Here is a 17,908-nt window from a genome sequence, read left to right as displayed (position 1 = left end):
AATAATTAGATGCATCCATCTATCCATGGACCCCTCGCTGAGCCTGCTTGTAAAAATATAGCTGCTCACTGCTTAGCATAATGGGCTTACAATGTCTTGTGAGCCCTCCAGACACTGATATGAATAATGTACAAGGATGGTGTTGCTTTGCAATGGGTATTAAAAACTTCAGTTGTCATTTTGGACTACTCTCTAAAACAGATGTGAGAGAGGCGGGGGGAGAGAGTGAGCTCAGGCAGAGTTTCACGCTATAGCATTGTTACAGCCGGAAAGCATATTATTTCTCTCCCTGATAAATAATAATTTATTTCAGGAGCAAATCTACCATATTGAGCTGATTACAGGGCTGTAGCCTTGCAGTTTTATTGACTGTGTCTGCATAAGCCAAGGTTAAGTATTACTGTGGAGATTATAATTAAAGCTTTCAAAGTCAACATAGCAAAGGAGGGCGGGAGGGAGATGAAGTCTAGGCAATTCTCTCCCCCCCCCCCCGACTCTTTGATAGGATTGTCATATTCTTTCTTTCTTTCCTTCCTTTTTTTCCTTTTGATTCTGTGAACAGCATGTCGCTCTGTTGTTGTTGTTTAAATTGTCTCTTAAGTACTTGATGTGAAATGGAAAACAAGTTGCAAGGACAAGCTCAGGCCCGCTTAAACAAGATTTCAGCCAGCCTCATGGGAGGGCCTTTTGGGGGGCAAACTGCGTGCGATTTGTCGTATTCTACTTGTTACGTTCCGCTTAACTTGGATGGATGAAACTGGAGGCAACGGTCCTCAAATGAAACTGGTTTGGTTTTAAACACATCTTGCTGTAAACCAGATTAGCCTTCTCTGAGTTCTGCATGCCAGGGCTGGCTGGAACCAGTTCTCTGTGGTAGTGTGTTTCTTCTTAATGGGTAGCTTACTTTCCAAATGCTTCTGCATACTAAATTACAGCCATACCTCATGTTATGGACGCTTCAGGTTACGTGTTTTCGGGTTACGGACTGTGGGAAACCTGGAAGTACCGGAACGGGTTACTTCCGGGTTTCACCCCTTGCGCATGCGCAGAAGTGCTAAATTGTGCTTTCTGCATGCGCAGAAGCGCCGAATCGCACTGGCGCCTGTGCAGATGCGGTGTTTCAGGATGCAAACGCTGCCGGTTGCAGACCTGCCTCTGTCACGGATTACGTCCACAACCAGAGGTTCCACTGTATAGAACAAAGCAGGGAAGTGTTTGATTTAGTTTTTGTGTAGCTCTTCGCAGTCTGGTTTGACAGTGTGGTCCTGTCTTGGGCTCTGCTTCATTGTTGTTATAATCTGAGTTCTGGGTGATCTATAGAGTGCTCAGCATTCCTCTCCTGACACATTTTTGGTGGTGTTACACCACTTCAAAATTATTGTTATTATTATTACAGGTAGGTAGCCGTGTTGGTCTGCCGTAGTCGGAACAAAATAAAAAAATTCCTTCCAGTAGCACCTTAGAGACCAACTAAGTTTCTTATTGGTATGAGCTTTCGTGTGCATCTGAAAAAGTGTGCATGCACACGAAAGCTCATACCAATTGTTATTATTATTATTATTGATTTATCAAATTTATATACTACCCTTTGTCCAAGGATCACAGTGACATTTCTTTCTTCTTTGGCGATCGCTCATAGGCAAGTAAGATTGTCTTCCATAAACACGATTTTAACCGTGGGTCTGTAAGTGACTGTGGTGGCCAATGCTGGATCTACACGTCCTTCCACAGTGACATTTACAGATATTCTGAGAAGGCTGAGTGGTGAGGTCAAAGGAAATGGCCCATCCTGATTCGCTCCCACAGCCAGAGGGAGGATGCAGGTTTACCGTCAGCAGAGATTAAACTGTGTTTTGTAGGAGACTTGAAGAGTAAGACGTAGTTGATTTGAGGGCTTGTATTCAGTTGCATCCAGCCTCTGAACATGGATGTTCAGCTGGACACAATAGTCATTGATAGATCTGACCTCCGGGCATGCTGTGTATCTGTTTTAAATGAATTATTACAATTGAACAACGCACAAAGAGAAGCACAATGGAAGACTCATGAGCAAGGATATGCAATTGAAAGTGTCTCAAATACAATAAGAGTACAGCTTTCTGTGGAGTTACACCATGAGTAGTACTAGTAGTTAAGAAAACCGGTCCTAAGCTTTCGGCATGCAGCCACACCCTCATACTGCAACTATTTCCCTTATTAGCTAAAGTTCCAGCTTATTTCTAGATGGCTCCCATCTCATATTCATTTAAATTGCATCAGTATTCATTACCAGTGATCTGATCTAAGCAACTTACTCACTTTTTCTCATGGTGGAGCCCTGCCAGAGCAGCTGTTGAGCAAGATATTTGATTGGATATTTAAAATGCATAGTTGGTTTAGCCTTCTTCTCTGCCCTCTCAAAGAGCAGCGACTTAGGTTGTGGGGTAGGGGAAGTATGTGTGTAGAAAGCAACTAAATTTTTCATTAGTTTCTCTCAATGCCATATGAAGGTGGAGCTGGTGAGGTTTAGACATTGATCTTGCACACACACACACACACAAAATAGGTGTGTGTTTAGCTTTAAATAGGAGGTTAATCCTATCAAAGTCAATTGGATTTTTATGTACTTAAAGATAAGCACACATGTACTTGTAAAAAAAGTTGGACTGTGGTTTTATAGTTCTGAAATGCATACTGACAAGTCAATTTGGCTAGTGGTTCTGAAACTGATTTTTAACTGTGACCACAGGTAAGATGACAGAGTGCTCATGCTAATTGCTGGCATGGCCATAGCACAGTCATCATACAAGCCAAGAAAGAAAACTGGCATTTCCTGGTTCCATCAAAAGTCGCTGGTGACTGTGTTTGATTGTCCACTGGGCAGATCATGGTTAAGGTGTTTGTTCTGATAGTCATAGGTTCAAGTTGCCGCCTTCCATCCTCATTTCCTAAGCAGGTACAGAAAACAACCTTTCTCAGCAATGCATCCTTACTGCTCACTGTTGTATAGCTTAAAAAAAGAATTCCAAGTATTTGACATTTGCCTACCTTTCTTCAACTGAACCTCTTCCCACCGCCTTATATCTCCTAAGTGGTAAGAGAAATAATTGATCTCAGTCTCCTTTATAATGCATAGTTCACATGTTCTCACTGCCGGTCTTTCGGGGGCTGGGTTCACAGTACATTGAGGGATCCAATTGCCTCAACATTTGAGCTCATAAATTCAACAAAAGCTCTTCTATAAATCATTAGCTTGAGAACTTTCTATCTAGTGTACTCATTGACCTGCACTTTCAAAGGAGGAGGGGGGAAAGGGGGTGGTGTGGTGTGGGGAGGACAATGAGGAGAATTTTAAGTGCTGTTCAGAAATGAATATGTTGCTCTGCAAAAGCAAAGGAAATATAATTCCATTGATATTTGAGGGCTGTGCAGAGTAGCTTGATATACTTCAATAAGAGCATTCTACATCTTCATTTATCATCGTTTATAGGCAGTGCTATCAAAATAATGTATCTACCTTTATCAAGTTCAGTCGAGGTATTTGCCTTCATGCTTCCTCACTCATGGAAATTAAAATGTTGGCTCACTTTGATATTTTGAGTGTGTGAGAGCATTTTTCTTCATATAAGCTTAATTGACAAAAATGTGGGCATATTTAAAAGACGGAATCTAAAGTAACTGTTGTCAGGACTAATTGGTGGAAATTTTCAATACAAAGGCGACACTGCGGATATGTAAAATAGGAGATGCAGAGTTGTGCCTATGATGCACTTTGTACTACTCAGCTCATTGGAGGAAATGCATAAATAAATGAAGTAAAGGAAGAAGAATTAGTTTTTAAAAGATGGCGAGAAAAAGAGCGGAAAGGCAAGGCAAGAGAAGTTTGTGGTGGGGCTTGGTGAGTGTCAAGGAACCTTGCCGTGGGCAGGACCGCATTATGGCTCTTCCAGGAACTAGAGTGGAGATGTCCCCCTTGAGTTATTTCTTGACTTTAATTAAGGGGTCATTAACCTGTGACCCTCTAGAACTTCCATCATCCCTAACCAGCATGACCAGGTGTTGTTGTCTAGTAACTTTTATATGCCTGTTGTTTTTGTCCATGGAGTTTTCTTGGCAGGGATACTGGAGTGGCTTGCCGGTTCCTGCTCCAGGTGGATCACGTTTGGTCAGAACTCTCCACTATGACCTGTCCATCTTGGGTGGCCCTGCACAGCATAGCTCATAGCTTCTCTGAGTTATTCAAGCCCCTTCACCACGGCAAGGCAGTGATCCATGAAGGGGCTTTTTGATGCTTTTGATTTATGGTGCTGGAGGAGACTCTTGAGAGTCCCATGGACTGCAAGAAGATCAAACCTATCCATTCTTAAGGAAATCAGCCCTGAGTGCTCACTGGAAGGACAGATCGTGAAGCTGAGGCTCCAGTACTTTGGCCACCTCATGAGAAGAGAAGACTCCCTGGAAAAGACCCTGATGTTGGGGAAGATTGAGGGCACAAGAAGAAGGGGACGACAGAGGACGAGATGGTTGGACAGTGTTCTCAAAGCAACCAACATGAGTTTGACCAAACTGCGGGAGGCAGTGGAAGACAGGAGTGCCTGGCGTGCTCTGGTCCATGGGGTCACGAAGAGTCAGACTAAACAACTAAACAACAAGTCTAGTAACTATCTGCGGACAAACGTCGGTTCCCTCGGCCAGTAAAGCGAGACGAGCATGCAACCTGAGTTGTTCGCGACTGGACTTAACTGTCAGGGGTCCTTTACCTTTACCTTTTAGTCTAATAACATCTGGAGTTCCACAGGCTTCAGAGCCCTGCTTTAAGCCCCCACCCATCAATTTCCACCATTCCTGCATTATGCCTTGTCCACCCAAATTGCCTCTCAGTCGCTGGATCTCAGCTTGCCTTTCTGACTAGCCCATCGGTCAGATGCCTTGTGGAAATTGTCTCACCCAAAAGGCCTGGCCCTGTGATGATGTAGGTACTTATCTGCTCCAAGAGATTCTGATCCCTCAAGGGATCACGTGACTCCCCTACAGCGTGCAGTTGTGACAAATTCATTATCATCTCAAAGTCTCACCAGACATGCCAGGAAGTTAATTTTAGGGGAAGTCTAGACAGAGATTAGAAACTGTATGAAGTACAGTCTGCTTTGAAGTTATGCTCATTCCATTCAGAGACCATGTAAAAGCGTAACCAAGAAAACGTCCACACACCTGGTGAGAGTAGTCTAGTATGGAGAGTTTGCTGGGCTTCAAGTTTATTTCAAGCAGGCGCATTTCCTAACAAAGAGATACAGTGGTACATCATTAGATGTCCACATTCTGTTTCTCCAAATATTTGAATGTGATATGGTCTTTTTCGGTGACTTTTCTCACTCCCTCATGCTTTAGACTAATATGATTAGAATGGCACTGTATTTCTATTCGATCTTTTTAATATTTATTGTCCCCCAAATACAGAGTTTAGCAATTAAATCAGTACCAAGCATCTTAGCTGAGTTGATATTTGGGGGGGGGGGCAGAATTTGATCTTGGGCTTCGCTGTAGAGAGGCAAGGGAAAGTTGAGTGTAGGACTTTTAAGAAGACGGATTTCAAAGGGCTGCTGAGAGATCCCATGGTCAGAAGTACTCGGCGAGAAAGGAGTTCAAGATGGATGAGAATTTCTTAAAGGTGAAATATTGGAGGCACAAATGCAGACAATCCCAACAAGAAAGAAAAGTGGGAGGCTTGTAGAAAAACAAGAACGGTGTGGCTGCATAAGGAGCTTACAGATGAGCTCAGATTTTTAAAGGGTGTGTAAAAGAAATGGAAGAAAGGGGAAATCATAAAGGAGGAGTATACAAGAGTAGCCAACAGTTGCAGGGAGAAGGTCAGGTGGGCTAAAGCTCAGAATGAGCTCAGGCTTGCAAGAAAGGTTAAAAAGAATAATAAAAAAAGGTTTCTTTACCTATGTTCAAAGCAAGAGGCAGAACAAGCAAACAGTGGGTTCTCTGCAAGGATAAGATGGAGAAATGCTATTGGGTGAAGGCGGAACTGCTCAATACCTACTTTGCCTCTTTCTTCATCCAAAAGGAAAGCAGTTCCCAACCTGGTGATAACAGGTTGAACGATGCAAGGAGGGAGCTGCAGCCTAAGATAGGAAAAGAGGCAGTAAGGAAACACCTTTCTTCTTTAAATGAATTCAGATTTCCAGGGCTTGATGAGCAGCACCCAAGGGCACTAAAGGAGTTTATGGATGCTTTGTAAATCTTAAATGTTATTTTCTGGGAGGGGGAGGAGCTAGGGAGGAACATCCCCCCCCCCGCACTCTGCATTAATTACAAACCTCCCCTCCCTACATGCTGTGATCCTGATAACAATGCTCAACCTCCATGCCTGTAATTTAATTAATGTAAGAGAGAGAAAAACAGGCACACATTACTCATTAAGCATGATGATTCAATGTCAGTGCAGGCATCTCCCATGTCCATACATTAAACATGCCACATAGTAGTGAGATCCTTGGCCAGTCTGGCATGGAACACATACTGGAAGCTGGATCCTGGTAGAGCTGGGTGCCTGAAATCCCGGAGAGCCACTGCCAGTCAGTGCAGACAACACTGAGTTAGAAGGACCAATGGTCTGATTCAGCATAAGTCGGCTTCCTGTGTTAATCCTTCAGCTGGGGGACTGGAGCTAGGACCTTCAGCATGCAAAGCATATGTTCTGCCACTGACATCTGGGTCTTCTCCTCATACAATATTTTGAGGTATCTTGTTTCTCCGTTTTAAATAAGCAGGGAGTATTTTCATTAATGCGTGGAAGACAGGAGTGCCTGGTGTGCTCTGGTCCATGGGGTCATGAAGAGGTGGACATGACTAAACCGGTGACCCGGAAACTACAACTAATCCAGAATGCAGCAGCTAGACTGTGGTGACTGGGAGCGGCCGCCGAGACCATATAACACTGGTCTTGAAAGACCTACACTGGCTCCCAGTACATTTCTGAGCACAATTCAAAGTGCTGGTGCTGACCTTTAAAGCCCTAAACGGCCTGGGCCCAGTATACCTGAAGGAGCGTCTCCACCTCCATCGTTCTGCCCGGACACTGAGGTCTGGCTCCAAGGACCTTCTGGCGGTTCCCTTACTACAAGAAGCCAAGTTACAGGGAACCAGGCAGAGGGCCTTCTTGGTAGTGGCACCCACCCTGTGGAACGCCCTCCCATCAGATGTCAAAGAGAAAAATAACCACCAAACTTTTAGAAGACATCTGAAGGCAGCCCTGTTTAGGGAAGCTTTTAATGTTTAATAGATTATTGTATTTTAGTGTTTTGTTGGAAGCAGCTCAGAGTGGCTGGGGAAACCCAGCCAGATGGGCGGGGTATAAATAATAAATTATTATTATAAACGACTAAACAACAACAACAAATTTCATTCATGCAGATCTGCCACTACAGTGCCTGCAGACTGGTGAGGGGAAAGGCAGGGGATAATAGAGGGGCAGGTTTAAATGACGACAACAAAAGGTAAGGCTGCATACTGCCTCCCAGGAAATGCTGGTAAATGGGGTTTGAGAAGGAGGAGGGGTCAACTTGATTGATAGAGGAGAAGAGGTACTTAAAAGGGACGTGCTCCCCACCCCCCCTGCTCTTGCAAATTCTTCCGCTGTATCTCCTGGAACCTTTAAAACTTTGTTCAGATGAAATTAAGTTGGATCTGCAATTCTGCTTGCCTGCACAAGAACTTGCTCTGCGCTGTGGTCAGAGTGATAAGTAGTGATGCTTCTCATTATCCTTTCCCCTCTCTCTCCTGCAGAAGTAACATTGATTAAGACTAGACATTACATTTAGGATATGCACACAGAAATTGCTTTTTTCATGTCCCTCTGGAAGCCTGCGGGCAAAAAAAGGAGCATTTTGTATTTCTCAACTTGATTACCTTTCTGCAGTCTTTGTCAGATAAACTGCCGTTGGAAACCTGCTATGTTGTAAAAATGAACAGGGAGAATTTTTTAAAAAGTGATACAAATTAAAGCAAACAAACAGCATAGGCCATCTACGAATAAGAAAATGGCATCTGAACCAGGGATCTACACTGCGGCTGAGCATTGTTGATGGCTAACAGCTCATTTTTATTGTGGCTTATGACCACGATTTCCCCATTTCCATTTGTATTTCTCCATTCTGCTTGCCTGTCCTTTTTCATTCTAGGTTTTTGTCATCTTCTGCAGCGCCGCCTTTTCAATTTCACTGAATTTCAGCTTTCTTCTCATGATTACAATTGTTTTCCAGCTTCTTCAACAGGAGCAGGACCATCTTTCTTGCACTGCCTGCAGCGATGTAGAATTGTGCTGAGAATTATCCAGTTCCAATTTTCAAGTGTGTGTGTGTGTGTGTACAAGTTCACATCTCAATCTTTGCCGAAGACACCTAATGCAGATTGGCCTACCGATTGTCTGCTACACTGAGGGCAGCATACATATTCTAGGGCTGCCATATGCCTGGATTTTCCCGGACATTACCGGGATTTCAAAGGCAGAATTCACACCCCGGGGGAATTTCTGAAAGGCAGTGCTTTGTCCTGGATCTTAGGCAAGATAAACAATTTTCGGTGTGTCCTGGTTTTTCACTTTTGAAACATGGCAACCCTAACATATTCTGTGTTTCCATCTCAGCAGTTGCAGCCTATGTGCAGGCTTCTGACTCAACCAGCTAACAAGGCCTAATTCAATGCCCACTATATGCAATTTTACATATATGTGTGTGGTACCTGGGAATGTAACCCCTGTGTAAGTAGGGAGACGTCTGTACGAAGAAAGTAGAAATTTGTAAAAATGATATAATCAGAATAAAATATTCATTGGAATTTTTTAAAAGTCTTCAATAGACCTTAGAGATTCAGAAACAGCCATTTTTATTTATTTATTTATTTTGAATTTACACATAACTGCCCCTAGTATATGCTGGAGAACTGCATTGCAAAATTCAGAGACGTGCAAATTTCAAAGGATGGTAGTATTCCATCTATTCCAGCTGTTTCCCCCCCCCCCAAACCAAGGAAGTGTAAATTAGATAGGTCCATCTTTAAATGCAAACTGAAGCAATTTTCTCCTCTGTCCCCATTCCTTATTATTGTTTAGTCGATTAGTTGTGTCCGACTCTTCATGACCCCATGGACCAGAGCACACCAGGCACTCCTGTCTTCCACTGCCTCCTGCAGCTTGGTCAAACTCATGTTCGTAGCTTCGAGAACACTGTCCAACCATCTCGTCCTCTGTCATTCCCTTCTCCTTGTACCCTCCATCTTTCCCAACATCAGGGTTTTTTCCAGGAAGTCTTCTCTTCTCATGAGATGGCCAAGGTATTGGAGCCTCAGCTTCAGGATCTGTCCTTCCAGTGAGCACTCAGGGCTGATTTCCTTCAGAATGGATCGGTTTGATCTTCTTGCAGTCCATGGGACTCTCAAGAGTCTCCTGCAGCACCAGTATTCCAAAGCATCAATTCCTCTGTGATCAGCCTTCTTTATGGTCCAGCTCTCACTTGTTAAACAGATGCACATACTTTGCTTAAATATCACAAACTACACATCATTCAGATTTCCTATTTATATTACTTCTGTGCAGGGAATTTCCTTGTGTTTGATGTGCTCCCGAGTCAGGGGCATCTCTACCAATGGGATACTCAGGACTGCAGTGTCATTTATAAATTCTGTACATTGAAAACGACATTGGTTTCTCAAAGGAGGATACTGGCATATTAAGTTCAGAAACCCCCCTTTTTTTCTATTCTTTTCGGCAGGTAGCTACTGAGTAAATAGCGGCCGGCTACCTTTCTCCATTGCCAATCACTTTTCAAATAACATTTCATATTCTGTGTGGTGCTCTTAGCCCATCTGCCTGCTCCCACTGGCTTGTGGAAAACTGCCTTTCACCCACTGTGTTAAATCAGCTGGCTCCTGGGGTTACTTCTAAGGTGTTGATTCAGAGCAGCGTGAGCAGCCGGCCTGGACGGAGCTTTTACAAAAGCAGAAATATCTTATCCTGGTGCCCAGGTAAGGTCAACACAGAGGCCACCTTTGATGCTAAAGAATTAGCTCACTTTAGATTAAACAAAAGGAAGCACTTGGCTCTTTACTGCTGGATGCAACAAAGATAAGTAGTTGTCAACCAGAGGGTGCTGGATGGCGCACAGGAATTCAGTGCCTAGCTTAAAACATACCCTCCAACATTTCTCCGATGAAAATAGGGATGTCCTATTCCATTCCCTCTGACATTTCTCCAATGGAAATAGGGAAAAGCAGGGCATTCCGGGATAAAATCAGAAACCAGAACGGCTCCTCCAAATCCAGGAATGTCCCTGGAAAATAGGGACACTTGGAGGGTCTGCTTAAAATTGCAGGCCTTGTTATTTTGTGTGCATCTGCTGTTGGTACAAAAGAAACTGAGAAGCAGTTACCATGCGCATTCATGAACACACCCACCTCTACTTTTACATCCACAAAGGTACGGCTGTGCTACTGTTGTGCTTTGGCCTTCCTTAAAAGTAAAAAAATAGTTCCGAAGAGTTATTACCATTGCTATTATTATGATTAATTTCAAGATTCCCATTTTCTTGCCAGAGCCAGGGATTTGCAGGGTAATTGCAGGAGAACCACAACAAAAAGGCCGAACCCCTCCCTGAGGCGAGCAGTTTGAGCAACAAAAGACAAGCATCTCGCCCTTTGGTGTACAGCTCTTAGCCTTTGCAGCTGTCTTTCTCTCATCCCTCACTCACGTCCCCTTCTCTCCCTTCAGGGAGCAACTTTTGACCTTTTAAACTGCGCCACGATTGGCCTTTTCTTCTAGGCTTCCCTAGCCTCCTCCAGGGCTATTAGCCTTTAGAATGGTGCTACTCAGGGAGCGCAGAACGGAAAGGTGCCAGAGCAGGGAACAAACAGGAAGGCAGCCCTTCCAACTCTTTTCAGCTACCCAGCTCACTTGCACAAAATTAAAGGGAAAGAGAGGATTTTCTACACAAATAAAAGCCTGCGTAAAAAAGGTGGTCTGTCGCAAAACCCTTAGCTTTGTGCTGTCCCGAGAAAGGAGGCTTTCAGTCTAACCAGTGGCGCCAACTTGGGTCCCCAATTGTGGGTGCCCAGCGGCACATGCGCAACATGACGTCATGATGCTACATTGCGTGCACACACACACACACACACTGCTTGGTCTCTGCCTGCCTCTGCCACCCACTGCCTTGCCTCTGCTGGCTTTCTGGCGCTGCGGCAGCAGCAACTGGGCCAGGGCCTCTGCCTCCACCTCAGGGCCTCTCTTGGGGCCTGCTGCGGCTGTAGACATGCTTAGGCACCCACAGCGGAAATTTTGTGGGTGCTGAGCCACCCAGGCCCGCCCCCCCCAGAGGTGGCAGCTGTGATTATAACCACTGGGTTTGAAAGTCATAGTTATATTATAGACTAAAACGTAAAACAACAGACAAGGACCTGGTCTGCACATCATGCTAAGCCAAACCATAGTTTGGTGTGAATACAGTAGCACACCGGCTCTGGGATCATGGCCACTTTGCTCCTCCCTAGTTGTTCTGGCACATCACTGAGCTAAGCCATCATTTGACAGAAGAATGTCTTTTGAACCCCGGTTCATGGTTTCCTTCTCCCAGACAAACCATGAGCCATAAACTCTGGGGCAAAGCCCTCTCATTGATGTCCGTCCTATGACACAGTGCCATCAACAGGGTCTTTCAAGAGGGCTTTTGAGGTAAAGAATGACAGCTGCAGAGTTCTACTGCTGCCATCTCCAAACATAGAAATTTAAGATCTGCCTTGTATTGAGTTAGGCTATTGGTCCATCTGGCTCAGTAACTTTGCAGGCAGTAACTTTGCACAAGAAAGTCTGCTTTCAAGTAAGGATGGCTGGGTGATCAGCTGGTTGGGGAAGAGAGAGGCTGGTTGGGAAGACAGTTGTGCCAGCTCTCCATCACAGACTGAAAGCTTCCTCTTCCCTTGCTTGCCTGTGTGTCGTGACCTGCCCTGACACCCCCAGTTGCTGAAGAGGAGAGGCGTTGGGTGTACAGACTTGTGAGGGAAAGCACCTTCCTGCGTACCACAGAGAGAAGATTTAGCGACACGTGCAAGTTTCTACCTGTGTTGTTAGGCCAGACAATTCTGTGCACAGGGCTCATTTTGTGTGCAAAGCACTGTTCCTCTTTGTTTCCCGTCATCAAAGTTCACCCTTGTCAGTGCAAAATGAGTCCAGAGAGATACCGTGGTTTTTTGTATTGTGAAATTGCTTTTTGATGCTACATAGGAAGCAATTCATAAATGAAATAACAGTAACAATAACAATAACAATAACAATAACAACAACAATAACAACAACAATAACAAGAACAACAATAACAAGAACAATAATAGTATTTTATGCTCTGTTATGGTCACATAAGGCGGGGGAGGAATTAATGCAAGGTGGCTCACACACACACACACACACACACACACACACACATTTTTGAATTGATTTCTCAAGTTCCTACCTATAATTTACACGGTTTTGTTTTATTTATTTCATTTATTATTGTATTATACTTTTAACTTGCGATTGCAAGCCTCCTTGAGGGGTTCCACCTAAGGTTCAAAAGTGGAATAAGGATGATTTAAAAACAGAACAAAACAAGACAAATGACAGCTTAGGTGCTTCCCTGTGCTCATTCATTTAACACTGAGGATTGTCAGCGAAGCGCTCCTAAAACGTAGCCCTTTTCATTAGAAACGTGTCAGTACAGTATTCCATTTTATCTGCCTTTTATAATAATGTTAACCCTTTTGCTAAAAGCAGTGGGTGCTGCTCAGCACATGAGAGATGTTGGCATTGATGGATGTGTCTGTTTTCAGTGGTGCAACAGTGACCTAAAAATTGCCATATGTCGGTTTCCAATTAATGAAGTGTGCAGCCACAATACACACTTGATGCAGTATCAGAAGCATAATGTTTTGTTTATTTGTTAATTGAACTGACTGAAGATGCAATAAAGCAGATTGGCTTGGTTTGAAAAAAACACACCAGGAAATTAAAGTAAGCATCTTACTGAGGCAGGCAACCTAGCAGCACTAGATCTCCATTTATATTCACCAGCCTCCCTGACGGATCCCAATACTTGGCCAGAGATCATGCCTGCTTTTTCAACAAGAGTCTTATAGCACTGTAAAGACCAGCACATTTTATTATGGCATGTGTTTCAACAGACTAGAGTCCATGAGTTTAATATCTAAAGAAGAATGCTACGCTCTCACAATATTAATTCTAAAATCTGAAAGTGGACTCTGACCTTTCAGCCACAAGATTGCTGTTGAAAAATTTATTTCTAGTGGAAAACAAAGTTGATCTCTGGATTAGAGAGGTTTCAGAGACATTTACTTTATCTCTGAGCCAATGAATGAAACTCTGGCTCAGATTTTAATCTAAGATATAGAGTAATCTCATTCCTTTCCCTCTCTTACCTAGTGGAAATTTTAGCTTTGTGGGGAGTGGGGTACCCACTGGAACTACAACATGTATGAAAAGTGTGTTTGCTGTCTGCTTGCTGACCATCCATTCCCCAGTCCACTACAGCTTTATGGCCCTTCATCTTTGGTCTACTTCATCTTGGAAACGGACCTGTCCACGTAGCTCTTCGGATTTGGTTGTATAATGACATCAGTGAGAACAAGCAAAGCAAACTGCTTCCTGAACTACAGTGGTGCCTCGCAAGACGAAATTAATTCGTTCCGTGAGTTTTTTCGTAGAGCAAGATTTTTCGTCTTGCGAAGCACCATGGTGGGGAGGGGTGGGGAGAAGCAGGGCAGCTGCCGCAGCCGGTCCTTGGACTCACCTGCGCCTTGTGGACACCGCGACGCGGCTGCTGGAGGGCGGTGGGGCTCAGGAGCACGACTCCAGCTGCAATGCTAGCTGCTGGCGGCAACGGCTCTCTCAAAGGAGCGCGTGAGGGCGGTGGGCAGCGGCGCAAGGCAGCCGGAAGGTTGGAAGGTCGGAGGGAGCCGGAGGAGCCGTCAGCAGGAAGGTGGGAGGGAGCCGGAGGAGCCGTCAGCAGGAAGGTGGGAGGGAGCCGGAGGAGCGGGGAAGCGAGCGTGCGTGCGTGCGTGTGTGCGTGCGTGCAGTGACCATCGCCATGACAGGAGAGGCAGGGCTGTTTCGTCTAGCGAAGCAAGCCCTTAGGAAAATCCGTCTTGCGAAGCACCTCAGAAAACGAAAAACCCTTTTGTCTAGCAAGTTTTTCATCTTCCGAGGCATTCGTCTTGCGGGGTACCACTGTATATTGCCATCCCTCTGAGACAATCAAGGATTCTTCAGTAAACACGATGACATCACAATGCCACGCAGCCCATTCAAGTTAGGGTCATTTCAAAGTCAGGGCAATCCTTGACGCTTCCACATTACTGCTTATCATGTTGCTTGTCTGAAATTGCTGCCGTGAAGTTCCTCCAGATATTGAACTTTACTGTATTTCCCAGTATTTTAAAACAATTCCTTCTTGCGCAGTCCTTTTTCCTGCTTGCCATTTCTTTCATGCAACAGTTTGTGATGTTCCCAGAGGCTTGGAAAGAGGAGGCTGGATAAAATACACCTTTTGCCTCACTTGGCTGTTAGATTGCTCGCTCTTCTTTTTGTTCCTTTGTTTTATCTTGCAATTTCTGGGTGATTCCCACTCCATGTCCACATTTGTGTCCTGTCCGCCTGAAAACAGAATAGTTTTAGCCAACCAGGAAGGAATTACGCTCGTATTTGTATCGTTTCTTGACTGCCTTTGTAGCTTTTAGATTGCTGATGAAACCATGCAAATCACAATTAATTGCCCCTCAGCAAAAGCACAGAAATTTGCTAAAGGACCATCAGTCAAAAAATCTTAAAGCACATTAAACCATATGGTAATTCCAAGAGAGAGGGAGAGGGGGGAGGAAATACTATTATGGGATTCTGTAAAGGCTGGCAATGCTTTGAAATGAAAACTCTGTATGTTTTGCCTCTTTTATTTATGCAGCAGAAGACAGTTTGAAGTTCTGCTAGGGCTGGAACACGGTAGTGAATATTTCAGCTCTATTTCTGCAATTGATTTTGTGAGTAATTTTCAAATATTAATAAACTTAGTTAATACACTTCATAAAATTTACAGCATATGTGCAGTATGCGGAGACTTGCTGACCTAATGGGGAAACAAATTCCGATCCCAACTTTTAAAGTAATGCAGTTCTTTTACTGCTCTCTGTTAGGTCTGGCAGCTTCTAGAGACTTTAATTCTTTCAGCGTTTTCTACCTCTGATAGTTCTCCAGTAACAGACATTAACATGATGGAAAATAGGACGAACTTTGTATAATTTATGGCACTGTGGTGAAGAAGAGTTTTTAGTTTGGAAAAAAAATATTTCATATGAAGGATAATGCTACCTCTACCCACCCCAGCAGCTTGTCCTCGTATTAGTGTCATGCCATTCTCTTTCAAACTATTAGCAAAACTCCAGCTTTAAGAGTTAAGAGTTCTTTCGTGACATCACATTTGCCCAGTGTCACCTTGGATCTCTCTGCTGTGAAAAATCACCAGCATTTTGTGCAAATTTCTCCTAATACGCACATTCTTCGTGCAATTTTGCTTCATGTACACTTTTTTGCTAAGCAATTTCCTCAGTTCATTTTTGTGTGTTATTTTCATGAATATATGCATTTTAATGCCTTTTACTCTGGTGCGTGCAATTTTGTATGCATTACTTGGCTGGTGAAGGGCACTGAAAAATTCAGAAAATTGCAGATTTCAAAGTACGGCTGTGTTCCAGTTCATGTACTGTTTTGAACAGTGCAAATTGGGTAAGTTTGCTTTTAAATGCAAACAAAATTGAATTTCTCCCCCATCCCTAGTTAAGATAAATTAAACGCATTTTAGAAGGTAAATCCATTGACGTGAGTCCAGAGTTTCAGGGATATACAGTGGTACCTCGGGTTAAGTACTTAATTCGTTCCGGAGGTCCGTTCTTAACCTGAAACTGTTCTTAACCTGAAGCACCACTTTAGCTAATGGGGCCTCCTGCTGCTGCCACGCCACCGGAGCACAATTTCTGTTCTCATCCTGAAGCAGAGTTCTTAACCTGAAGCACTATTTCTGGGTTAGTGGAGTCTGTAACCTGAAGCGTATGTAACCCAAGGTACCACTGTGCTACAGAAGTATAGGGTATTAAACAGATGCTAGTACTAGTTGTACCTCTTAAAAAGACCCAGCAGGGAATTCCCCTGTCTTCCTATGGCCACATTGTGGGCGGGAAGGGGTTAACCTTTCCCACCTTTGTCACGCATACCTCAGAAATCCCCTACCCTGATACCTTGTCCACACCCTGAAATCTTCCTCTGCTGGAGTAGAAAAACACATGTTCACTTTCAGTACAGATAGGTAGATCAGGATTGACTGTGGGCAAAAAAATAAATAAATGCAACAATGATGGTTTATCTTTGTTTTGTAAATGGTGTCTCTTGGTGGTTTCCTGCCCTATGGTACTGGATGCTTAGCCTACAATAGAGAGAGGAGCTGTTATCTATCATGCTGGGATAGATAAGCAGCTAATCTTCCAGCAGCCAAAAACCAAAATCACACTGAAAATTTGTTTGTATTGGAATTACTTGAAGCTCAATTACAGCAATAAGTTGTTTTTCTCCCTCTTAACCAAGAGGTGCATTTATCCCACAGTGCAATGTCCATAGGGTGCCATTAGTTCAGGTTAAGAGGGAACAAGGAAGACTTATTTGAGAAGATAAAATTGGATGTGACCTTGCAATTCCAAATGGGAGAGTTCTAAAATATTCAGGTAACTGGAAGTTTGGATAAACAGAAGAGATGATTGCATATAGTGACAGAGATGAAGCATATAAGGCGAAAATGGCCAGTGGAGGAAAGTCTGTCGGTTGGAGTTTGAATAATGGAAATTCCATTGTAAATCCTCCTGTTCAAAGCATTGATTTAGGGTTGAGAAGCAAATAACCATTAAAACAGTGTAGTTGGTTCACTTGCAGTTTGGTAGCCATTTTTATTATTGTTATTACATTGGCGTTTAGGGACTAGAGGTGTGGTGGTGGTGGTGGTGATGATGACAATGGCAACAACAACAGCAAATATATTTCTATCCTGCCTTTCTTGATACAAATCCTCCCTAGGCAATGTACAAATTCCAATGCATTTCTTTTTTTAAGCACACAATGGAAAAAAGAAAACAAGTAGCAACAGTGATGGAGGAGGCATCCAGATAGGGACCATGGTTTAAACCAGGGGTGGGAACTAATGACGTTTCAAATATTGTTGGAGATCAGCCCAACCAGCATGGCCGATGCTCAGGGCTGATGAAAGTTATAGTCCAACAAGTGGAGGCACACCAGCCAGGCTGCATCTGGCTTCCCTGGGGTCAGTGCTGCCAGTGGCGTAGCGTGGGGGGTGCATGGGGGGCCGGCCGCACCGGGCGCAACATCAGGGGGTTAGGGTTAGGGGGCGCAAATCCACGGGTTAGGGGGCGCAAATCCACGGGTTAGGGGGCACAAATTACTTGCCTTGCCCCGGGTGCTGACAACCCACGCTACGCCACTGAGTGCTGCCCCTTCCTCCTCAGCCACGGCTCTCTTTCTAGTGCTTGTGCTGCTCAACTCACCTCCTCCTTTGCCTCATTGTGGCTTCCTCTTTGACTCTGTGTATTGCGGGTTGTTTTTGGGCAACCTTTTGTTTTTTTTTTTTAAAGAAGAACTTTTATCATAAGAAACAAGCAATACTCCCAAAATAACATATCCAGCATACACACATCTAAATGGAATATCCATGTATCACAATGGTTGATAACATCAAATCCTGAGTGCGGAAGAGTAGTTGTAGTTTTAAATTGCATTCCCCCTGCCCCATTTCTCTGACATTTAGGCCATCTTCAGGACTATCCTTAAAAAGTA

At 43.9% G+C, this 17,908-nt stretch overlaps 1 protein-coding gene and 1 long non-coding RNA gene across 7 annotated transcripts in view; one reads left to right on the top strand and one right to left on the bottom strand.

Annotated features, from left to right (window-relative positions):
* Positions 1-17,908, top strand: part of FHIT (fragile histidine triad diadenosine triphosphatase) — a 1,035,351-nt gene that overhangs the window by 467,556 nt on the left and 549,887 nt on the right. The window lies entirely within an intron of this gene.
* On the bottom strand, positions 14,424-15,619 carry LOC310671171. The gene is made up of 2 exons (XR_014507857.1): positions 15,396-15,619; positions 14,424-14,677 (listed from the first exon to the last, which is right to left on the bottom strand). It is a non-coding gene; the product is annotated as an uncharacterized lncRNA (long non-coding RNA).

The sequence above is a fragment of the Podarcis tiliguerta genome (assembly GCF_965153285.1).
Source record: "Podarcis tiliguerta genome assembly, chromosome: 2".
NCBI classification, from domain to species: Eukaryota; Metazoa; Chordata; class Lepidosauria; order Squamata; family Lacertidae; genus Podarcis; species Podarcis tiliguerta.
The sequence above is the reverse complement of the archived record's forward strand: the minus strand, read 5'-3'. Positions and strand labels throughout refer to the sequence as shown.